Here is a 26055-nt window from a genome sequence, read left to right as displayed (position 1 = left end):
AAGACTGTGTGCAAGGTGAAAGAACACACAGACAGATAATAAAACAAAAGATTTCGGTTTATATGATACAGAAGGAGATATGTCCAGAGATATGTCCCACACCTCATTCATCTCCCTGCAAACTGGCGTCCAAAATGTTCAAAAACTGGGAGGTTAAGTTTAAGGATGCACCGCTACGAATACTGGTAATGAATATCCAATCCAGGAAAATTTTTTGGATCAGTTTTATGTCATCAGTTTATCCAATATCCTGATTAGGCATTTTATTGGATGTAATAAGACTAAATACTGGCTGATTTTGGCCTGGAACGTCTGATAATGTTTTAACTTTATTCATACAAAGCTGTTCTTGCTGGATAAACAACATAATTGGGTTAGTTTTGTACCAAGTTACCTGTTTTGATGGAAATAAAACCCCCTTTTTCCCTCCTTACACTGGTATCGGTTCATATCGGATATCGGCAGATTGCAAAAGCACAAGTATTGGAACTGAAAAAGGCTGGATCAGTGCATCCACAGAGAATGTTCAGTGTAGCTTCCTGATTATGTAATGCTTTAAGTGCAAATGGCAAGTTTTCATGTTTTTCTTTTTATTATGGTGTTTGGTGTGATAATACCTGTTGTCAATTTTTATCATATAATTTAACATCCGTTAAGTGGCGGTTTGAGGGAAAAAGTTAAGAAAGGTGTAAAATAGAGGAAATAGTGCACCATTCTAATACAGAATTCCTTTACTTATGTCAACAGCAGAAAAAAAAATAATAAATCCATCCAAAAGAGACAGTTTATGCACAAGGACGACATTTTTCTGACAGTTTAAATAGGAAAAATGTGTTTACAGTTTATAGTTATTATTAGACAAATAAAAACAGGTTTTGGCCTTGTTAACATGGTTGGTTTTGGTTGCTAAGTAACTCATTTGTATTCTTTGGTTCATTTGCTTTTTGTTGAGGTTTGTTTCCAGTTCTACTCAAAGGAAAAGAACGGGGAGACATTAAAAATTCAAAATCTGGGTTGTAGATGCAGAAAATGCAATTAGCATCCATGTCATTGAGTCCTTTTAGATATTTACTAGTCTGGTATACATTATAGGGTGGTCAAAAATATTGAAAATCAGATATTAATTTATAATAAAAATAGAAACTAGATACTCATTTGAACAGGTATATTAAAGTCCCATTCACAGGACAGAAATGAACCTTTCCTGAATCGCTTTAGAATGAATCAATGTGTATGGACCAATAGACCACTGAGCTATCACACAGATATGAGGTTATATAGTGATATAATATAAAACAAAGTACTATGATTCAGTGTTGAAAATTCCACTCTATTGTCCACATAGAGTGTTTTTTTACCTCCGCCAAGGAGGTTATGTTTTTGCCGGCGTTTGTCTGTTTGTTCGTTTGTTTGTCTGTTAGCAACATAACTCAAAAAGTTATGGACTGATTTTGATGAAATTTTCAGGATTTGTTGGAAATGTGAAAAGGAAGAACTGATTTCATTTTGGGGGTGATCCGGAAGAAATCCTGGATTCTGGATCACTTTGAAATTTTAGTTAACATTGTGGTAAATGGGGCCAAAAATTTAGTTTCTCAATATCTTGGTTAATTATTGACTAAACCCCATGAAATTTGACTCAGGGATGGACAATCGGGATCCTCTTTCATATTCCAAATTGAAAGATACAAGACAAATATTTATGGAAAACACAATTAATATGAGGGGGACTGTAGTCCTTGGCGGAGGTCTGCGCTCTCTGAGTGCTTTTCTAGTATTATCATGGTATCTTAATCGGTAGGGGTGTAATGGTACACAAAAGTCACGGTTCGTTACGTACCTTGGTTTTGAGGTCATGGTTAATTTTGGATACAGTATGAGAACTAAATGCAAAACCATTTACTTGTTGTTTATTTGTCTCTTTATTAAAACAACAATTAGTTTTAACATTATACAAACGGAAAAATTAAATAAATGCAAAGTGCTGCTTGGTAATACTAATAAGTTAAATAAAATATTCTCAAATAAGCAACAAATGTATGAAAAAGTGAGGACGGGGGCGCGACAACTGTAGTTTTGCGAGGATTCACGTGGTTCGGAGGGACAGAGTCAAGGTGGGGGGCGCCCTAACTATAAAATGCTGTGGGAAACACTGCCACCCCAATCACAGATGAGTTCCCTTGTGAATATTCAAGAGCCGAGCCTTCCATGTAACTGCACATGTAGTAGTGGAATGTAAACACACACAAATTAAGCTCACTCACTCATGCACAGCCCTGCACCGAACCGAACGTCATCAGTTCGGCACAAATACATACATACACTGTTACACCCTAGTAATCGGTATTGAGTATTGAGTCTAATTCCTTAGTATCATCAACAGTATCATTATGATCACTTGTTGGTAGGGATGTTATGATATCAAATTGTACTACTGTAGTGTTGTAGTCTGTGATTTAATGTTGAAAAAGACATTCTGTTGCTTAAATAGCGTTTTTAAATTATCATTGTATCAGAGTCTTCATCAAGTCTATTCCTTGGAGTTTAATTTTTTTTTTTTTAATATTGCAAGAGTTATTAATATATTATACATTATTTTTTGGAAGATTGTTCAGTTTGATTTCTCCAGTCTTTACTTTCACCTCCCCCTCACCTCTTCGCGAACACAAGGAGCGCATTAGCATCGGCGGGCATCAAACATGCGCCCGGGACACGCGAGCCAGGGCAGAGCAGGGGTCATCCAGTGTGCGCGGGTGAGAGGGGTCAAACCACTTAGGCCTGCCCGGTGCGGAGAGAGCGAGGGAACGCTCTACGGAACCAGAGCTGTCCCAACACGCCTGAAACACGACACTGGACACATGTTTCCCCTTTTACAGACAGGAGGGCAGAGCAGGGCTGTGAGCCAAATGAGAGGCCAAAAGGGACGGGACCGGTGCTTGTTGGTTGTAGGGTTGGCAAACGTATCGGAAATCGTGTGCTAAGCAATACTAAAACTAGTATCGAAACTGGATACACATTTGAGCAGGTATAGATTCTAAAAGGAAATTACATTCGCAGGACAGAAATGAACTTTTCCTGAATAGTTTTCGAATGATCAGAGCTTTATCAGAACAAGTATAAGAGCACAGACTAGTATATGCTCATAGATAATAGAAATTGTAATAAAAGGCTTATTTTGTTTAGAAGTGCATTGTGTAACTTTTCTGGTGGAGGGCCCATCAAATGCTTTTCTCCCCGGAGACATGTTGCTTTGTGTGGAATGTCTCACTATATATAGAATTAAACTTTTCTAGCTTCATAGAGACCAAACCAGACCAAGTTACGGGTCAGCAGATCTGTGGAGAGGGAAATCAGCTGGAAGGTCCCCAAGCTGGAAAGTCCCCCCCTGAACTGCACCCTTTATGAAACCCTTTATGAACTTAATCTATATGCACACAAAAACATTTTGGAGTGAGTGCCACAACTATTTCAGGATTTTATTTTACATTACAACGAAATACATTTCAAAAGTGATTCTAAATGATTTTTGAACAAATTCTGTAGCTTTCAAAATTTCTTGTGTTGTGCTGCTTACAAATTATGTTTATGACAAGCAAGTAAGGAAATAATTAATATTTCTTCCCAAATCAGCAATTACAGATGATATAGGACATGGGGAACAAGAAAAAAAAACATGAGTTAAAGTACGATTTCATAGTAAACTTCTGTGAGCAAATGAAGATTATATTGGTATTACATACTGAAAACATGTGTGCCATTTCAGGAAGATGGGTACAATGACAAACAAGGCCCGACATTTGGTGTCGCTACATTCACATTTCATTTTATTATGATATAGAATGCAGGATTTTGTATGTGCGTGGCCTACTAAAGCCCGCGGAGAGAATGGGATACTCGCGCTGGGACGTTTAAGCCAGCAGGACGCTCGAGCCGGTAATCGTGGAGAGGTGACTTCGCTCACAGTCAGAATGCCTCTTTTCCTAGATATTTTTTGAGCTATAAAACCACCTGTAATAAATAATGTCAAAGTTACATCGTGCACCTTGAACTTTGGAGTGCAGATGGAATCAAAACCAAACAATTTTGACATTCCCTCTTGTTCATAACTCATAGCTTACCATGTTTCAGTTGGTGTCAATACGGAACACATGCTAAGAAAGCTGTGAAAAACTACAAAATTGAACATAATGCAATCCTGGCTGTCCTTTTCTAACATCTGAAAATGATCAGTGCTTTTATATTCTTTGGCTCAGAGCACAGTGTTTGAAGCTGGCCAAAGAGGGCCAGTTCTGTAGTGGACTATTGTAGCTCTAGACTACAGTGAAGCATTCTTTGTTGTCCCTTGATAATTGCTTCACCCTGGTTCAGAGCATCACAAATGAATAGACTCCCCTGACTGAAACTCATTTGCAGTAGGCTACGTTTGGGTCCTGTTGGGTGTCTCAGCAATTTCGTAGTCATCAAGGACAAGGGCGCTTCCACTGAATCAAGATTTTAAAACAATTCATCTGTATCAGACCATATAGACTAGTATACGCTTATCAACCACTGTGGAACCTACCTGGACAACTGAGGGATTACACAGATATAAGACCACATGGGAATAGAAAAGAAACGACTATGATTTAATGTTGGAAATTACATTCTATTGTCTAAATGTCCCTGTGTGCATATAGCAATTGTTTTGTCATCAAGGACAAGGGCATTTCTGTTGAATCAAGATTTAAAACTATTCTTATACTTGATACACCCACGGACCGCTATGGAATCTACCTGGATGACTGAGATTACACAGATGTAAGACCACATGGGAATATGAAAGAAAGTAGTATGATTTAAGGTTGAAAATGTCATGTTATTGTCTACATAAAGAGTGTGTTTGAAGATGAATTGTGTAACTTTTCTGGTGGAGGGTCCGTCAAATGCTTTTATCCATAGAGACGTCACATTCCAGACAAAGCAGTAACGTTAAACAGCTCTACTTTGAATTTGTTCATTTACAGGTGGTTTTACAGCTCAAAAACACTTAGAAAAACAGGCAAACAGGCATTCTGACTAGCTGTTTTCAGGCCGGCCAGAACGGTGCCAATGCAGGTTCCTGCACTAGTTCCACTGGAAACCAAAGTGCTTACCAGTGAACGACCCGCGTTCATACCACTTAAGTGAACCCATGATGCATTATCAACAGAGGGTGTGGATTTGCCATTTTAAAAAAAACAAAAAAAAACAAAAACAATGCAATAGGAAAGCGAATGTCACAGCAATGAAAATACTCATGGATTGCATCATCCACACCAGCGAGCATTTATACTCGTACGAATAATTATTTGTATGTGCCAAGCTCTGCTACAACATGGTCTTCTTGTCACTTGATTTCTCAACCATATTCCAAACACATGTTTTCTTTGTTTATTTTACCGTGTGTGACCTGGATGAACCTGCTGACATCTACTGTATTGTCGTGGTTCGCTTGGAAATAAAACAACTTTTCAGTTCCCGAATGCTCCGATTTTCAGCTTGAAAATCTTTGTCGGTTCGAGATTAGGTGTGGGCACTGGCACAGTTCTCTTCAGAGATCTGACCTGTAAATTGGTCTGGTTTGGTCTGAGGATAGAAAGGTTTAATGCCATACTTTAAAACATTCCAGACAAATCAATAGCATTTTCATAGAGAAAAGCATTTGATGGACCCTCCACTAGAAAAGTTACACAATGCACTTTTTAATATTGAAGTCAAGTTTGAAATTTTAGTATTGTGACAGCGCTGAGTGAGTGACGGGTGAATTTGACCAGTTGTAAAAGTGTGAATTTTCAGAAGAAGCAGATGTTTGTACACTTCTATTGCCTTGAAGAGGTGACAAAAGTTCACGTGAATCACGATAAAATCAGAATCGACATCTGGCTCTCAGAAAATTGCATTACTGTTTTTTTGGCCCACCCTTAACTGACTTTGCCCACCCACATTTCTTGCTTTTGCTTCCACTATACATCCATCTCCACTTCTGACAGTTGGAGTCCTGTTTGTGTCCACCCGCTCGTCCTTCACAAACTTATCTTAACCAGTTTTTCTCACAGAGTTTAAGATTATAGTGACAAGCTGACTTTTTTGAACTTTTAAGCCACTTTAGAATATTGTTACCTGATCAAGAACTTACCTAGAGTTCTGTTTGTTTCATTCACACAAGTTTGAGTAATCCTTTATTATTAGTCTGTCTACATCTCCAAGGCTCAGAATGCTCTGTTCCATCTTGTGATGTCGTGAAGTGATGGAAAGTGCTTCTAAACTCATTGTGGTGAATGATTAAGATGCTAGGAATGCATATAAGGGAAGTGAGGCATATCTTTGGAACGCTGCAAATGACCAGTTCTGATTTTCATATTTTAAGACCGTAAATAACTTGTAATTTTTGAGGCTCGCATTGCCAAAAGTTTTTAGGGATTGTCCAATATGCATTTTTTCACGGACGATGCTTTTAGAATCCAGAAGAACCAATGGCCGACAAGATCTGCGGATATTTTTAGGCTGAAATATAGGGCCGATATTGGTCATTTAGCCCAAAGTATCGAATCATAAATCAGTACAAACTCATCTACAACCTTGTTTTTACTGCAAAATGTGTAAAGAGTATTGTAGTCAACTTTTTGCAGTACCCTCTTTGGACTTTTAGTGTTCAAATACAGATTTGTGCAGATATTTTTCAGGCATATTGAGGTTAAACTAAATATCGGCCACTGCTTTAGGTTTAAGGCTGATACCTGATACGTTAAAAAGTGCAGATATTGGTTGGTTATATATTGACTAGGGATGTAACAATAACCGAAATATCATGATATCATATCTTCAGAGTTCTCACAATAATATCGTGGACCATCACAATATATCGAATTACAAGTCTCTTTGCTTAAATTAAGAGTTATGGTGCAGCAAGAGCAAAAAAGACAGAAAACTACATAGACCATGATTCTTTGCTCCACTTCAGTATCTATTACATGAAGAAATAACAGTTTTAAGCACTTTTAAATCTTAGTTCTTTGGATTAAGTCTTGTCAAGGCATTTTAAGAGGAAAAAGTCGCATATTGATAGTTTTGTTAGCCACAAAATGCAATAAATATCGTACCGTGAGATGTATATCTGAAAATACGTACCGAGAGATTTGGATATTGTTACATCCCTAATCATGAGCCTCCCACTCATACCGTGATCTTTTCCACGATATATCGCATTAAATATCACACCCTGAGGTTCATACCGTGACAATATCGTATCGTGAGACTTGGATATCGTTACAGCCCTAATATTGACCTCTACTATCTGTACTATATTTGATCTGCTTCGTTCAGTGCATGGAATAATTTTACTCCAGATGCTTTTCTTTAGACTTCACTCTCCATGTATTACTCTACTTTTATTATTGTAACCCATTATGACAGGAAAATGCATAGATACATTTGCCTGTATCTCTTCTATTTCTTACGTTTTCTTCCTTAGTCCATCCGTCTTGACTTCTGACAGTTGGAGTCCTGCATTGTGTTCGTCCGCTTGATTTTGTAATAGTCGACAAATCATTTTATTGTTATAAAATGTAAACAAAATAGACAAAGAACCACCAAATTATATAGATTTTTTTGGGCAAAACCACAGAAAGGAAAAGGTAGTGAGTTACTTTGCGTCTTCGCAGATCTTGCAACTTGGTCTTGTTTGGTCTCCGTGAAGATAGAAAGGTTTAATGCCATACTGTGAAACATTACCGACAAAGCAATAACATCTCCATGAAGAAAAGTATTTGACGGACTCTCCCCCAGAAAAGTTACACAATGCACATTTAAATCTCTAACAGTGACTGATGTTCTGTTGGTTTGTAGTGGAAAAACAAATTTTGGGGGGGATTTTTATGTGACAACCGCAGAAAGGAAAAATCAGCGAGTTAGTTTAAGATTTGGTATTTTTTGGCTTGATGTAAAAAGACAGATTAAATTAATTTCTTACGTTTTCTTTCTCAATCCGTCCATCTTGACTTCTGACAGTTGGAGTCCTGCGTTGTGTCCGCTTGCTTGATTTGATTTATTTTGATTTGTTTGTGTATTGTGAAGTTAATGTCTTTCTTATTCTGTAAAGCATGCTAGGTAAGTTAAAATGACTTAAATTAAGAACATTTTACTTTGAGTAGATTCAACTTGACAAGTAAAATTACCTACCAATGGAAAAAGTGTGTTAATTCAAGCAACATTTGAGTGCAAAGTGCAAAACGTTGCTGTTTTTAAGTATATCAAGATGTATTTTCGTTTTTTAAGTCCAAAAAGTCTTGTTTCTTTGGTAGACAATTTTACGCTTCAAGTGAAATTGACTGAAATCAAGATAAAACTTTCTTAATTCAAGCCATCTTAACTCGGCTAGATTTGAGTTTTTGCAGTGTGTACGAATTGCGCTTTACAAATAAACTCTCCTTGCTTTGCTTTGCCTCGCCTGCCCGTCCTTCGTAAAACCCCACCGGATGCGCAGGGAGTTTAGCGGTAGTCGTCCCTGCGTGGCTGGCGATGGCGGTTGGATAATGATGATAACTAAAACCTCTGCGTTGTAGATGAAGCGTGGCGTTGCTGGGAGGAGATGGGCAGAGAGCGGGGGAACGTGCGTGGGAGGCTTGGAGCTGTCTCCGTGCTCACCCGCCCAGCCTAATCACAGCCAAATCAAAATGCTAATGGGCGGTTGTCGCGGGATACAATTGTCTTGTCTAATCATCTGCTGTTGTCAAGGGCGAATCACTTAAAACTCTTCATGTTTAGGATGTTTTAGTTAACTCACCCAAACTTTATTTTTCAGCTTTTAATGCTCCCTTATCCAAACCTGTCTAGTAGAGGTATTTGGACTTTTTTGCATATCAGCCATCAGCCTTTAAATGTGCACTGTGCAACTTTTTGGTTGGGGGTTTGTTACCTTCTTGTTTCTATGTATATGTCTGGAATGTTCCACAGTATGACATTGAACAGCTCTGCCTTACATTTATTCAATTACAGGTGGTTTTATAGCTCAAATGAAATGCCTCGAAAAAGGTCAAATTCTGACTGTAAGATGAGTTGCCTCTAGCCACGCTGGTGCCACCTAGTGCCTCTGCTCAATTTCATTTCTCTCCAACACACTAAATGGTTTGCAAGAAGCCTGGAAGTGTGAGTCCGGGCACCAGCCAATCAGTGAAGAGCCATACATTCTGTGTTGGCAATGATTCCTGAGATTGAGAATTTAAAGCCGGAACAAAGAGAATGTTTGGTGAATTTCATCAAGGGAAAGACATTATTGCTCTTCTTCCTACGGGATTTGCGAAAAGCTTAATATACCAGTTAGCCCATTAGTGGCGCATTACAAACGGCATGACCAAATTGCAGCGATTGGTTAAATTAGAAAATGTATCCACCTACCGTCGAGCGAACGAATCTTAATGCTGCGAGGTTAGACTTTTTGTACAAAATGAAACCAGCTGATGAATCAGGCTAGGTTGCCTCTCCATTAGAGCTGGGCATCATTAAGAAGTTGGCGATACGATATATACCTCGATATATAGGCCACAATACGATACATATCTCGATACAGTGCGCTTTCAGTTCGATACAATATATTTCAACTTGAGTCAATACGGTTCAGTAAAAAAAAAAAGGCTAAATCATGGCTGTGATACTACGTCTTTGTTAAACCACTTCTTTTGCAAAGTTCATATGACACACAAACATTTTAATCCTCAAAACAATGAGAATGTCAAATGTGTTTTATAAATGAGATTCCTTCCTCCAAACAAGCAACAAAACTGTAGCTGTAACTAAACAATTTAGTAAAATATACCCAAAAATACTCTCCATAGATCTGGCCTGTAACTTGTCTCGTTTGGTCTCCTTGAACATAAAGCCAATTAATTGATTAATACCATACTGTGAAATATTCCAGACAAAGTAACAACGTCTCCATTTTTTTCAGACCCTCCGCCAGAAAAGTTACACATGATGTCATACTGTGGAACATTCCAGGCAAAGCAATGACATATCTACAGTGGACCTCCAGTTAAACAATAACATATCGATATATTTGCACTTATTTATGGAGCGCTGTGTATTATCTTTAGAGTTTGTAGCAGACTAATTCCGTTCCATAGTGATGAGTGGAGCCCTGACCTCACTCACACGAGTGCAGGAGCCGGGCCCAGGAGGTGGTGCCGGGGCTGGATTAGAGCAGACAGCAGCTGGAGACCACATGCTGCTTCTGCTGACGGTTCAGATCAGGTTAAGACACGGCCACATTATCCTTCTGAAGCAAAACCCAACACTCAACAGAAACCCTGTGTTATCAGCGATGGGACCGGGAGGTTTTGTGAGGTCGGTATTATAATTGGCAAAGTCCATCGAGCTCCTGAGGTCAAAATATGTCAGTGTAGTGTCTGCGTCTAATTATAAAGCGTTTTATAGTCCGGTAATCAGAAAATGCGCTGTTAACATTACCGTCATGGCAAAACTCTGCTCTGGTCTCGGAAAGTTGTGCAAAGCGCTGAAATGGCCCATATTACGCTATTTTCCGATCTATGTAATATTAATGAAAATACACAACTCTAGGTATGTTTCTGAGGAGGTAACAACTTTCTAACATGGTTAAAAGCTCACGAGTCAGTTGTGCGTAATATAGGACCAAAAAACATGCATTAAATCATGAGTTTAGGAATGCATTGCGACGCTATTACAATGGACTATATCCATAAGAAAAACTGTCACCGTTCCCAAATATATGAAAAAAAAGAGTCATTCTCTGATTTCGATGCTAACCCAATTCTCTTTCCTCTCACAGTTCTCCCAAATCTTGAATAATCTCACGTCTGTGCATAATAAATCTCCTAAAACACAAAAAGCCTGTTTAAAAGGGCCCCACTTTAACTGTTTTTCATTAGGACGTTCCCATGGGCATCGTAAAGCCCGAACCACGCCAAATCCTAACTCCATCACTGCATCATTATCTTCCAATTCCCATAGACCAAAGAGCTCCAAACTACCATCATTAAATTCAGACTTTGAAGACATTTGTAGTGGCTCTCTTCGCACGCTGGCCGGACTCCTCTCTGATCAGTGGAAATCAGCTGGAACAAGCCAAGATAAGCGCAGACGCAATCAGTTATGGAAGAGCAGCAACAGCAAAGCAGGCGAGTTTTAAGTTCTGCCTGTGCGACGCCATGAGGAGGGACAAAATCTGCAAACTCTCCAAAAAAATAAAAAAATAAAAATCAAGGTGCACTATCTAACTTTTTGATTGGGGGTCAGTCACCTGCTTGCTTCTATGGATATGTCATTGCGTTACCTGGAATGTTCCACAGTATGACATTAAAATGGCTCTACCTTATATTTATTCAATTACATAGCTCAAAGGTACCTAGAAAAACAGACACTCTGACTGTGAGTGGGGTCGCCTCTCCACAGATCTGACCTCCAACTCTTGTCTGGTTTGGTCTCCATGAAGATAGAAAGGGTTAATGCCATACTGTGAAACATTCCAGACAAAGAAATAGCATCTCCATGGAGAAAAGCATTTGACGGACACTTCACCAGAAAAGTTACACAATGCACCTTTTAAAGTGTCCAATGTAGGGTTGTCAAAATGAACCTTTCCTGAATAGTTTTAGAATGAGCTTGAGTGTCGAGCATTGAGCAGGCAAGTTTTCTGCTTATGTGACACTAGCCTGATTCATCAGCCGGTTTCACTTCGTAGAAACCATCTGACCTTGCAGCAATAGAATTCGTTCACTCGATGGTAGGCGGGTACTTCTTTTGGTTTATTTACCTATGTAATGAGTGGCTAACTGGTATATTAAGCTTTTCCCAAATCCCGTAGGAAGAAGGGCAATAATGTCTTTCCCCTTGATAAAATTCACCAAACATTCTCTTTGTTCCGGCTTTAAATCTTCGATCTCGGGAATCGTTTCCAACAGAGAATGTATGACTCTTCACTGATTGGCTGGTGCCTGAACTCGCACTTCTGAGGTTTTTGCGAACCATCTAGTGTATTCCAATTCCTGACCTGACCTGCACTAGGTGGCGCAAGCCTGGCTAATGTGCCACCACAAGGGGAGCCAAAATATGCAAACTCTCAAAAAATTAAAAAAAAAAAAAGATAATAATAATGTAAAGGGCCCATATTACACAATTTATTTTCTGATCTATGTTATAATGTTGTTTAATCAAAAACACACCTTGAGTTGGTTTTAATTCATTCACACAAGTTCAACACATAAACCCTGCATATTTAGGTTGAGCTCTTCTTTCAAATTGAAAACACTCCACTGTTCCACCTTATGATGTCATGTGGTAATGCAGGAAGTGCTCCACTGTGTTTTTAAGCTTAATACACTTTCACTAGAAGCATTTTGGCAATTCCAGGGCTAAAATCAATCTCTACTGAAAAGGTTCACGGTAGCTGCTAACTTGAAAACTACTGTTTTGTGACATCACAAGGTGGAACAGACAGTTTTGAACTTTGGAGATATGGAAAGACTAATAATTAAGGGTTACTCAAATGTGTGAATGAAACAAAACACAACTCCGAGTATGTTTTTGATAAGAAAACATCATCACATGGGTTAAAGCGCACAAGAATCCTTTTTGTGTATTATAGGACCCCTAAGTGTGCAGTGTGGTTTTGGGAGCGTGGGTCACATCAGGTCAGAACTCGGTGAAGAAAATGGAAGAGGACAAATGATTATCTGACCCCGTACTTCCACAGAGCCCCTGCCTCACAGCTGCTGACAAAACACATAAGTGCTGTCTGTGTGGGGCAGGTTTTGGCGGGGGAGGAGAGGGTGAGATGCAGCCTGAGATCCGCCTGTACGCTGTCCGACCACATGCTTGTGTACTGGGCTGTTTGCTGTGAACTCTCAGCCCACGCTCTCCAAAGCTGTTCAGATCTTACACTCGGAGGTTTATTCTGCCAGCCTCTGCACACAAGTCAAAGATAACTGTGCTGCACTTAGAAAAACTATATTGATCCAAAAGGGAATTGTGACACTGGTTGGATTGTTGGGTTTCAGATGCCATCACGACATTCTACAGGACAAAATTAATTAAAAGACAAGATCTCGTGCCGCAAGATCTCGCGAGACTAGAATGCTACAAGACTGTGTGCACACGGGAAATAATCTTGTACGATTGAGAAGCCGTAGTTCCAAAAAGCACTGCTACAATGACAACAAAATTATTCACTGAAGTAAATACAAATTCTGAAGCCAACTTTGGGAACTAAATTCTTTGTCTCGTTCTCGTGGACCCAATCTCGTGTCTCGTCCCACACCTATTAATTAATACAAATGGGGGGCAGTTAACATTGATACTGTTAAAATGATGTTGTACTACAGTGAATTCTTGGGTTTAGTCAATACAGTCGTCCCTCACTCAGTCTGTAATGTATGCGGCGCGAAAGTCCGCCATCTCAATCAATGTTTCTTCTGCTCAGTAAATAATGCCTGTGAAGTGATGACAGTAAAGTCGCGTCTGTGAATTTGTATTCGTAATGAAGAAAGCGTAACAGTTTCATTTCGTGATTGCAATTCTTGAAGTCGTAACCTTTCAGTTCGTATTCTTGATGGATGCTTCAGTTAGAATGCTTTTAATTTGTGTGATTTATTATGGGCATGAGTGGGTAACGGGTGGAATGTTAACAGGTCCAGGCAGGTGAGGGTTTAACTTTGATATAATTATGGGGTAACGGGCGGGTGCCGTGCTGTATTGCATTGGTGCAACACGGTGTGGGTTTCCAAAAATGGACCTGTGCAGGACTCTGCGCTGTAGGCTCCATTATGGAATAAATTAATCATAGGTTCGTTACATAAAGAAGGAGGAAAATAACATAAGGACGACAGAAGTTTTAAGAAGGATGCAAAAAGGGTTGTAACTGTCCTGTCTGAGAAAAAGTTATGAAGTGTGTGGTGAGAGGTAAAATGTAAAGCTGACAACTTTGCAGATTTCGCCTATCGCAGGTTAGTTTTAGAACGTAACCCCCCATGATAAACAAGGGACCACTGTAATTGAAAATACCAGGTTCAGCATTTGTGAATTTACCTTTTGGATATTTCATGGCAAAGTACGATATAATCAAAAGGGAAATCTGGCCCTTGCCCCCTATTTGGGAGTATGACATCACATTCTGCAACCCAAAAAACAACAATACAATAAAAAAAATAAAAAAATCCTTGAAAACACAGAAAAAGCAGAGCGGTAATCAAAAGGTTCTAAATCAATATTGGACTTTATAGTATTCAGAAAGATTTGAGCCTCTATCACTTAATTACGTTCGTATTGATGGACCACAAAAAGATACAGTGAATAGATGATAGGTGAAAGGCAGACCCACTGCTGGCAAGAATAGCACATTTGAGTTTATTGAGGACTTTAAATCCTGTTAGCCTCCACAGCCAATTGGCAACAAATGCATTGTTGCAAAGGAAATTCAACCGTAAACCAAGAAAAAGGCTAATATGTCTTTTTGATCTATGACACACATTAAAAACACATTAGTGATCAAAAACGACTTAATAGAAATTAGATTTGACTTCCAGTTCAAAGTGGTACCATACTGCTGGAACATTTATTTTTATTTATTTACTTTGTGCAGAATCATCATTACCACTCCAACATGCGTCACTATTTGAAACAGACCAGTTTTAAGAAACACCAGTCTATGTAGAGTTGCATTTCCACAAGTCTTACCTGTAACTTGGTCTGGTTTGGTCTCCATGAAGGTAGATGAAGATGGAAAGGTTTTAATCCTAGACTGTGAAGACAAAGCAATAACATTTTCACAGAGAAAAGCTTTTAACATAGCCTGATTTATCAACTGGTTTCACTTCAGAGAAACCGTCTGACCTCACAGCATTAGAATTCATTCACTCAACGGTAAGCGGGTGCGTTTTTTTTATTCAACCAATGGCTGGTATTTGGTCATGACATGTATGTAATGCGCCACTAACGGGGCCAACTGGTATATTAAGCTTTTCCCAAATCTCGTAGGAAAAAGGGCGATAACGTCTTTCTCCTTGATAAAATTCACCAAACATTCTCTTTGTTCCGGCTTTAAATCCTCGATCTTGGGAATCGCTGCCAACACAGAATATATGACTCTTCTCTGATTGGCTGGTGCCCGAACTCACACTTCCGGAGTTTTTGCGAACCGTCTAGTGTATTCAGATTCCTGACCTAGTCGCTGGAGAGGTGGAGGCACTAGGTGGCGCTAGCTTGGCTACTTTTAATGGACCCTCTACCAGAAAAGTTACACAATGCACAATTTACATTTCTAGCAAGGGCAGATAACGTTGTGGCTGACCTGCTACTTGAAAGCTGACATTGCAATTTCTTTATCAGCTCCTTTTCCAGCTTTTTTCCATATTCATTTATTCTTTTTCATAATTCGTGTTGTACTTGATCATCTAATTTTGCATATTTAAATTTCAACTCAAAATGACCTCCTGATGGGAGCCGAATCCTCTTGATTTCAAAACCAATGTCCAAGTGACTACACAACATTTCATACCCCGTGTTCATGTATTTTTCTTTTTTCCTCCCACCTCTGATCTCTACAATCCTTATTAATCACAAAACACTATTAAAACCCTCTTCTGTGCTCAAAATAATAAAATCTCCATTCTTTACCAAACTCCTCCATCAAACTTTGTAACCGTCTTTTCCAGAACAATGATCCGGTTAATGGATTTTGAAAATGACAAAGTGCGCATTTGCTCATAGAGATGTGACTTATATTTAACTCCGAATCCCCTTGGAGATCATGTTGCAGACTTGATTGGTTTTCTTGGATGTGTGAAACAATATCTGGTGTTAGCCACAAGAGAACGCACTGTCAAAAGCTGGCATTAAAGCACCCATATTACGCCGTTTTCTTATCTATATTATAATGCTGTTTCCTCATCATAAACAAATTTGGAGTTGTGTTTTTGTTACATTCGCACACACGTTTTATCAAATGCTGACCTTGAGATGATTCACTCTTTTATTTCATCTTGTTTAGATTTTTGTAATTCTCTTTAACACATCCATACTTAAGTGGCTGCAACTTGTACAAAACGCGGCAGCAAAGGTTTTTATCACACCAATTTTATCTTCATTGCATTGGCTTCCATTTTAAAATCATGGTTTTAACTTACAGATCTCTAAATGGACAGGCGCTCCAGTACATCAGTGACTTACCGCGCCCCTACACCTCAGGGCGCAGCCTCCGGTCCTCAGGTCAGGGCCTCTTGATGTTCTCAAAGACCCGCTTTAAACCACAGGTCGACCAGTCTTTTCAGGCTGTGGCCCCTGAATTATGAGAAATGCTCTGCCCCTAGCCCTCTGTGAGTCAGACACTATTGACTCTTTTAAAAAGCAGCTCAAGACACTGCTGTTTAGACAAGCTTTTGGTTGACTGTGTCTTTAATTCATCTCTTCACATGTTGTTTATTGCACTCTGTAAAGCACTTAAATTCTGTGAACAGGTACTGTACATACATACTTACTTTACCTACCTTACTTACCTTACTTGACTTACTTACTTAACTTACTTCACTTGCTTACCTTACGTACTTACTTACTCACCTTTCTTAGCTTACTACCTTACTTACTACCTTCGTTACTTTACTTACTTACCTTACTTAACTTGTTTTACTTAACTTATTTACTTACCGAACTTAACTTACCTTACTTAACTAACTTACCTTACTTGTTCACCTTACTTAACTTACTTTCTTACCTTACTTACCATACTTACTTTTACTTATTTTACTTAGTTTATTTACTTACTTTACTTTACTTTACTTTCTTTACCTTACCTTACTTACCTTACTTAACTTACTTTCTTACCTTACTTACTTTACTTACCGTATTTTACGGGCTATTAGGCGCTCTGGATTATAAAACGCACTGTCATTAAATGGTCTATTTTCAACTTTTTCACAAATAAATAGCACCGGACTTTAAAAGACACACGACAGTTCGATGGGTCAGTCGGACTCCGTTTGGCACGTTCACGGCGACTCTGGGCCTCGTTCAACTGCGGCACATATAGGAGGGCGCTGTCCGGGACCGACGGACCGTTGGCGTGCCTGCAGTGACCCAGCTGCTCAGCCTTGGCTCAAAAAGGCACATTGCACTCGCTTATTCGGTTCGTTCCTTCGTTCCGTTCCTCGTTGGCGTAGAGTGATGAATGTGGCTGTGGGTGTGTTTCGCTGTGCGGTCGCTGTCTGCTCCGTGCATGTTTGCGTGCGCTGCGGGTCGTGCGGCTTTATAGTTTACTGAAGTCGTGCTGGGACACCCGAGTGGATTCGTGTATGGGGCGCGCGGTCGTTTTTTGATGTGGTTAGAGGCTTAAGAGTGCACCTAATAGCCCAGAAAATACGGTACCTTACTTTACTTACTTTACTTTCTTCACTTCACTTACCTTACCTTACTTACTTTACCTTACTTACCTTACCTTACTTGTTCACCTTACTTAACTTACTTTCTCACCTTTCTTACCTTACTTACTTTACTTTACTTACTTACTTATCTTACTTGCTTTACTTACTTTACTTAACACACAAACCCTGCATATCTTGTGATGTCATGTGGTAATACAAGGTGTTCTACACAGTGTTTGAAAATGCCACACACCTTCACTAAAATCAGTTGGATGATTTCAGCCCCAGAATTGCCAATCTCTGTTCTAAACTCAAGGTAAAACGGTAGCTGTTAACTTAAACTATCATGACATCACAACGTGGAACAGAGCATCACAGACTAAAATAAAGGCTTACTCAAAAGTGTGAATGAAACAAAACACAAAACTCCAGGTATGTTTTTTGAGAATTAACAACATTATAACATAACTTTAAGCACACAAGAGGTAATTTTGCAAAATAAATAAAAGCTGACATGTCACTAATCACGCATTTATTTTGTCAGATTTTCCATAACATATACTGTAGATTTATTATGGACCAGATCGGCGGAGCAGATTGGGGGCCGCCAAGAATCTGTTATATTTGAAGCACGACCTGTTGTCATGGCAAACCTACACATTTTCAACATGTGTTTTTAGCATTCATTTGGAAATACAGAATATGTTTCGGTACAGTTTCTTGGAGGACGACTCGAATCTGACATGCAAATTTAATCACGTCTTCTTTCTTCTTCCCCATAGGCATACTGATCTGTGGTCTACACCGGTCTGCGAGCCTGTCAAGACTGCGTTTGGTGGAACATTGGAGTTAAAGGTATGTAATGATGTTTGGATGTGGAAATAAGCTCCTATATACAGTACATATACGTATTTAATTTGCAGAAATGAGTTTGTGATGTCCAACACTGAGGCTGATATCACTTATTTGTCTCCATGGAGATGCCAATACTGCCTAGAATGTTCACAGTATGATGTCATTCTAGCTGTGAGTGGGGTCAGCTCTCCACAGATCTGACATGCAACTTGGCCTGGAGGAGTGACCTGCTTGTCTCTAACTTAATGCCATACTGTGGTACATTCCAGGCAATAAATTGGCCTCCAAATTTGCATATTGCATATTTTATTTTTGATTCTGCGTTTCTTATTATTTATATGAATTTAGTTACATTAAGAGGTTAAAATAGTGTATTCCAGTTCCGGAAATGTTGACATTTGGAGACAACTTTTTAAAACAAACATTTATGATAATTTACATCATTTTGTATAGATTATTCTAAATAACCACCCTTTGCTTTGATCACTGTTATCTCACTAATAAACCCCGAAAAGGCTTAGCTGTGAAGTGAAAACCATTTCAGGAGACTTCATCATGAATGTCATTAAGAGAAGGCCAGTGTTTTCAAGAAAGCAAAAGAGTGGATACTTTGAAGAGTCTAAATTATAAAACATATTTATATAGTTATTTACTAGGGGTATAATGATATCAAAGTCTCACGATACAGTATCCTCACGGTATGAACCTCAAGCTACGATATTTATTGCGATATCGTGGGAAAGCTCACGAGATGGTGGGCAGGCTCACGATTAGGGATGTAACATTATCCAAATCTCTCAGTTCGATATTTTCAAGATATACATCCCACGGTACGATATTTATTGCCATATTTTGTGGAGGCAAACAAAACTCTCTTAAAATGCCTTGACAAGACTTAAGCCAGAGAACTAAGACTTAAAAGTGCTTAGAACTGTTATTTCTTCATGTATTCTGCACTGAAATGGAGCAAAGGATCATGGTCTATGTAGTTCCCTCATTCTTTTTTTTTTTTTTAGCTGTTGCTGCACCATAACTCTTAATTTAAGCAAATAGTCTTGCAATTCAATATATTGTAAGAACTTTGATGATGTTTTGGTTATTGTCACATCCCTATTATTTACATAGTTATTTAACAGGTTTATCTTTGTTACATAGTTCCATATATCTTGTGTCAAATATGTGATGTTTTTAGTGTGTATCTACAATGTAAAAAGTTGTAAACATTGATGGACTTAAACTTAGACAAACTTTCTTGATCCACAATTGCAATTATTTGGACATAGTAGCTCACACATCACAATAAATACAATGACAAAGAGCAAAGAAATGAATGATGCTTTAAAAAAAAAAAAAATCAAAATAAGTCACAAAAATGGCAAGAACTGAATGAGAGAATGTGTCCAAACTTGTCCAGACTGTGCTGTGTATCCAAAGTGTCATTGATTGTCATGGCTGATATATCTATGTACTTTGGCGCAGGTCTTGGAAAACTTTTTGAAACTTTTTCTCAGACTTGTAGCCCCAGTACCTTTCGTCTTGCGTGCCCATTTGTCTCCGTGTGTCTCCGTGTGTGGCGTGGTGTTGCGTGCGGACAGCAGAGGACGGGCCTGAGCGGTGCCAGTGACGGTGCCAGTGGCGGGGCGAGGGCTCTGGGGACGCTCGGAGCAGATGGTCGGGCAGATGCAGGGCTGCAGTGACCTTGGAAACACGGAGAAACAGGCGCGTTGAGCCAAAGCATGTCTAAAAACAGAGTGGACAGCACATCAGTGGAGAGGGGAGAGTCGTCAGGGGGCTTTGGGGTGAGATATTCAGGGGTGTCCATGTACTTTTGGAGTGGCTGATTGGTCCCGGTGCATTTTGACTCAGCCTTGGCACAAGGTTTGAAGTACATTAAACTGCTGAAGCAAATAATAATAATCAGCGATAAACGGTAAAATGGTGAAATACTAACAAATCCAAGTCCACTTTATTTCTGTTGTACATTTCACAAACAAATCAGTTTCCAAAGTGCTGCACAGAGATCATAAAATGAAGACCACAAAAAGGTAAAATGCTAAAATTTGGTCATGCCCGTCCTAAAACAATAAAACCAGTCAAATCAAATAAAAACAAAACCATAAAAATCATACAATAGCTGTACATAAATAAAATAAAGTAGATAGAGGAGTAAAAAGTGGTTTTAAGTAAAAGTTTTTAAGACGAGACTTAAAACTCTCCACTGTGGGGGCTGTTCAGACGTGGGAGGGCAGAGTGTTCCAGAGTTTGGGGCTGGCCACAGAGAAAGTCCTGTTCCCCCTGGTTTTAAGTCTCGTTTTAGGGACCACAAGCTGGAGCTGGCCCTCGGACCTCAGAGCGTGTAGGGGTCGTAAATTTGGATGAGGTCCGAGACGTACTGTGGGGCCAGTCCATTAAAAACTTTAAAAACAAACAACAAAATCTTAAAATCAACTCTAAAATGAACTGAAAACCAGTGCAATGACGCTAAAATTGGGGTAATGTGCTCACATGTTTTTTGGTTCCAGTTAAAAGATGTGCAGCAGAATTATGGAGAAAGTGCATGACACAAAAACCAAGAGCCAATTTAAACCACAAAATACGATTCTAAATGTGCAATATTGTTAAATAATCATGAGTTACAGTAAATAAACAGCAGAACGAAACACTTTAGTACTTAGTTTTGAGGTTTAATCTATATTGTGGAACGTTCTAGACCAAGCAATAACATTTCCATGGAGACAAGCAGACCCTCCACTAGAAATGTTACACAGTGCACCATTAAAGTGAGTATCTACAAAAGCACTATGTAAACCTCTATCTATTTTACCATTTGTCAGAATTCTATGAGTTATCGCAAGACACAGAAGGGCATCAGAAGTAAACGGCTGCCTGATTAGTGCGCAATTGATTTGTTTTGGTGAGCTTGAAAATTGAAAAGAAACAGGAAAAAAATAAAAAAAAATAAAAATTTTGGGTTGATTTTAAAGAGGGATTTCATTGATAACATGTCAATCTTTTATTGCATTCAAGCTTTGGTTCCATTTTATTGGACCAGCAGTAAACAACTTAAGCGATAGAGCTCCTCACCTGCAGCTCCCTTTTGAGAAAACGCTGTCAAAAATATGGTCCAAAAGTGCTTTTCTGTTTTCTTGTTTACTGAAATAAAGCCGTATAATCACATAGGAAAAAAAAACAAAAAACTAAACAAATAATGACATCAGATATACCTGCAAGTGGCAATGATCAACCCTTCACTCGGTTCCACTCTTTTTAATCCAAGTCTCACGATAGGATATCGTCACAGTATGAACCTCACGGTACGATATTTATTGCGATATCGTGAAAAAGCTCACGGTACTGTGGGGAAGCTCACGATTAGGGATGCAACAATATCCAAATCTCTCGGTACGATATTTTCATTATATACGTCTCACAGTACGATATTTATTGCAATATTTTGTGGAGACTAATACGCTACTTTTTCTCTCTTAAAATGCCTTGACAAGATTTTATCCAAACAACTAAGACTTAAAAGTGCTTAGAATGGTTATTTCTTCTGTAGTCTGCACTGAAATGGAGCAAAGGATCATGGTCTATGTAGTTCACTCTGTCTTTTTTTTTTTAAAACAATTGCTGCACCATAACTCTTAATTTAAGCAAAGAGACTTGTAATTCGATATATTGTGATGGTGCATGGTATTATTGTTAGAACTTTGACGATATGATATCATGATTAGGGATGGGCATTCGATGAAATTTTCTTAATCGATCGTCGGAAGAATTAACGATCGATTATCAATTAATCATTAAAGTTTTTATATTAAAATGATCATCATTATTATTACTATCTGCATTACTATTCTGCATGAATCAATTCGAATTTACGACATATAAACCGTAACCACTCTAGAGCCACATCAATCCGTTTGAGATTATAATGTGTTTAATTCAGTTTTGCGCAACTCTCACAGAAACGAAACTTAAAACCGCATCGCTAATTTGCATAAACTAAGCGAAGATAAAACTACAGCTCGTGTCGCTGATGCGGTCAACTTCTGTCGGATTAAAAGACATGACTCAGGTGAATACAGGTTAGTGTGACCATATTTTCATTTGTCAAAACCAGGACACCGTACGGGGGGAGGGAGGTGGGGACTCGCATCAACATTGTGCTACTCTCACCTGGGAAAACTTTTTCCCACTGGACACCGAAACATATGTGCTGCTTTGTACACTGTGCACATGGCCTCCCACTTGTCCTGACCGGAACAGAAAGCATGGAATTTCTTGTACAAGTCATCGTTAAATACGCATTTGTGCTTGGGTACGTCGCAGGTTGACCGACTGTTTGTGTCTCGCTCCTTCTGAGTGCAGAGACACATGTACAGACCCCTGTTTGGTCACGCTACGCACAGCAACCTACATTCAGTTTGTCGATTAAGATTAACGTAATCGATGAAATTTTTAATGATCAATTATCGATTAATCGACTAATCATGCCCATCCCTAATCACGATATTTCAATTACTGTTACATCCCTAGTACTTTCATAGAGTTTCATATGGTAAAAACTGTTCACTGTTGCCAAGATACCAAGACACGCTGTCCCTAGCTGTCATGCTTCCTCAATCACTATATAAACACAATAGAATATGAGTTAACTGCGCTCGATCACGTTGCATAACCCCCCCAGTATTGATGTAAGAGAGCCACCACCACCAGCAGCCAGTGTCTCCAGGGCTTTACACAGCAGAGCCGCGGTGTGATGTGGGCTGTGGGGAGAGAGGGGGAGGGTGCTGGTGGGTGCTGTGAAGGGGAGGGGGGAGGGCGCTGGTGCTCTAGAGGGGAGAGGTGTCAGCCGTATAATTGGGGTGAGCAGATCTCCGGGGTGGATAGAGGAGCTTTATTAAGACCGCTCCAGTCGAATGTGTTGGCACGGCCGCCTGTAGGGCAGCAGGGTTAATCGCAATCGAAATCGCAATTTGAGCAGACGCAATTAGCAAATCGCAAAAGCTGCAATTGTAGAAGTATCGCAATTTCCACCATAAACATGTTGCGCATAGAAACTTCTAACTTTGTTGTTTAGATCTGTAAAATTTCTGAAACACACATGATTCTTGTATTAGTTTGTCAATCCAAATGTAAACATGCCCAGAAGAATTACGGACAGAAATCTGAACTTTGAACAGAATTCATAATTAAAACGAATCACAACTCGTATCTCAATGCTTTTCAGAAAAATCATAATAATTACAAAAAATAAAAATTAAAACTAACGCCAACAATTACACCAACATACTTACCGGCAGAGAAGTTTACAAGGGAGGGACAAAGGGGTCTGTAGTCCCCAGCCCCAGGGTCTTAGGGGCCCAGAGTTGACAGGGGCCCATGTGAGGCTTCTTGTCCCAGGCCCCCAAAATTTCTGTCCACGTGCCTGTTTAGAAGTACACGTATCTTTACAAATCGTCTGTTATATATACAGTAATATAAGCAAAATCGTCTCTTTAAATATTGTATAAATGAAAGGGCCCATCTCATGCAAAATAACTCTTTTCACATTGTATCTTCTGCACATAAACAAGCACAGTTTGGGTTTTGGAACATCCATTACACAATAGTTCTGAAATCTTACTGATTTCTTGGAGGTAGTCACAGACCAGGAACTATGAAAAACCGGCTATTGCTCATCCCCCCGCCCGTCCTGAGAAAGCTCCGCCCTCCAAACATGACGTAGGCTTTGAGTGAGCCACCCTTCCTCCGCCCATCTCAGGGAGGGAGGGGGAGACAGGCGTGCACCCTGATATCGGTAGGAATAAACTTTTATTCATCATGGCGATACAGTGCGTTCAGCCGCATGTGTTGGACCTGGAATCGGACGAGGACTTGGAGGTGCACGAAGCTCAGGCACCGCGTCCACATCAGCTGAACATTACTGATTGGTAAAGTATTATCGTGCTATCATGTGGGAATTGTCAGCTGATGCGGGGTGGAGGCGGGGCGGAGGCAGTGGAGTGCGGGAGGGGGGCAGGTGCGAAGTGCTTTCAGCTACGTCAAACATGTCATAGATGTAGCTGCCGTGTCATTGTTGTAGCAGCTTTAGTTCATTGTCATGTGGGAGGGTGGCAGAAATATGCTGCAGTTTGATTTAAAAAAATGCCAAATCAATCCAAAAACCACTTCAGCGACATATACAAGGCCCACACATCACTCTTAGAAGGTAGAAAGCTCTGAAAAGTTGATTTTGCATGAGATGGGCGCTTTAATTCAAGATGGTGTTGCAGTGACCAAGTTTAGTTCATTCAGAAGATGTAGCCTTTGTTACAGGTTTACTTTTTGAAAAATCTCTATTAAGATATTTTCCCCAAATCATTTATTCACCTCACGTAGCTCTGCCTCACACGCCCACACCGCCAGCTCAAGTTTCCCATTTCCGCCAGAGACACTTCCACAACAAAAGGGCGAAGTCCTCCAGCTCTCCAGCCTTTTCCACGAGACTAAAGAGCCCCTTACTCCAAAGCACCGCTGCCTACGCTCCACTCCGGAGATGGCGGTGTTTGTTTCTCAAGGCCTGTTGTCTTTCAATCGTTCCGCTCGTCTCTGGGTGACGATGCTCTCACTGATGGAGCTGTTGAGATGGAGGATTTTAGAGCAGTAGTGTAGCGCTTTTAAAGAAAGTTTTGGCTAGAAGCTTGCATTTTGATAAACCGATGTCTTTTGTGAAAAAAAATGAAAAACTGCATTATTGTCCACTATAACAAAGCACCAAATCAATAAATGCGTAGCAGTGAAATTGCTTTTGACTCTGTGAAAGAAAGTGTTGTTTACATTTTAGATCTATACTCTTAATAACTATTACAAGTTCATTACAAGTACCAGCCTTGTACTACTACACACACGGATTGTTTTGGGGCATTAGTTTTGCATTGGTCTAGCTAAATAATTAGAAAAATAAGCACAATTTCATCCATTTATAATAACCCCTTTTGGTCCCGTCTGTTGTTTTAAGTCTGTTGTACCTTGACATATCGTTTTTGCCTTGGTTTTACTTGGTTTGTACACTCCCTATGTTGTGTCTCAAATCAGAACCAAACATGATTTGACACATTTGAAAGGAAAGAGCTTATTGGACTCCCATCATTTAGAACAAAATTTGTCTCATCCCAGATTAACAGAGTTTAGTGCTTCGCTTGGTCATTCTACAGAAATCCACAGTGTTTTTCAGTCCCTTTGTGATATTTTTTTTTTTTTCCTGCAAGAAGAATTATTGTTTTGTTAGACGGACCATGGGTGTTTCTGCTTGGCTAATCTACCCGTCAATCATACCCATCTGAACTTGAGCAGATTCACTGGTGATCAGACTCACATCTTTGTAAAGTAGTGAAGAACTGTGTGTTCTGAATCCCAAGCAAATCTAACAATATTTAACCTGTTTATATATTCCCTCATGAGTCTGTTCTAATTTGCATTCTTCAGTGTTGATTCCCTTGGCACATTAGGAAATATGTTTGGGATTAGTTCTGTGGGCTTTTTGTGCGTGACAATGACTCTAATTTCTTTTTAAAAATTCCAGGCCCGTACCTTGATAAATGTGCTCAGACCAAAGCAGCAGAGGTAAATGCGATCACCTGTGGTTTGTATTAGTGATGCAGGCCTAATGGAGCAGTTTTCCTCCTGTTTTCCACACTGTGGGAGATGTGGCTGTGCTTGTCTTAAACAGGTTTTGTTGATCGAGAGTCCCAGAGGTGGTGATTCGGAGCAGGGGCGGCAGTGCTAAACATGGCCTCCTCAGAGCTTCTGTAAATTG

The 26055-nt window shown here is 39.5% G+C and overlaps 1 protein-coding gene across 2 annotated transcripts in view; it reads left to right on the top strand.

Annotated features, from left to right (window-relative positions):
• Positions 1-26055, top strand: part of sema6e (sema domain, transmembrane domain (TM), and cytoplasmic domain, (semaphorin) 6E) — a 501529-nt gene that overhangs the window by 58572 nt on the left and 416902 nt on the right. For both annotated transcript variants that reach the window (XM_055163313.1, XM_020924606.2), the window contains one exon: positions 18182-18254. The gene's annotated coding sequence lies outside the window, so the exon portion shown is untranslated. The remainder of the gene's footprint in view (positions 1-18181; positions 18255-26055) is intronic.

Source organism: Boleophthalmus pectinirostris, unplaced genomic scaffold (genome assembly GCF_026225935.1).
Source record: "Boleophthalmus pectinirostris isolate CB_2022bp ecotype Guang Dong unplaced genomic scaffold, ASM2622593v1 HiC_scaffold_6, whole genome shotgun sequence".
NCBI lineage: Eukaryota > Metazoa > Chordata > Actinopteri > Gobiiformes > Gobiidae > Boleophthalmus > Boleophthalmus pectinirostris.
Note: the sequence above shows the minus strand (reverse complement) of the source record. Positions and strands in the feature narration are given on the sequence as shown.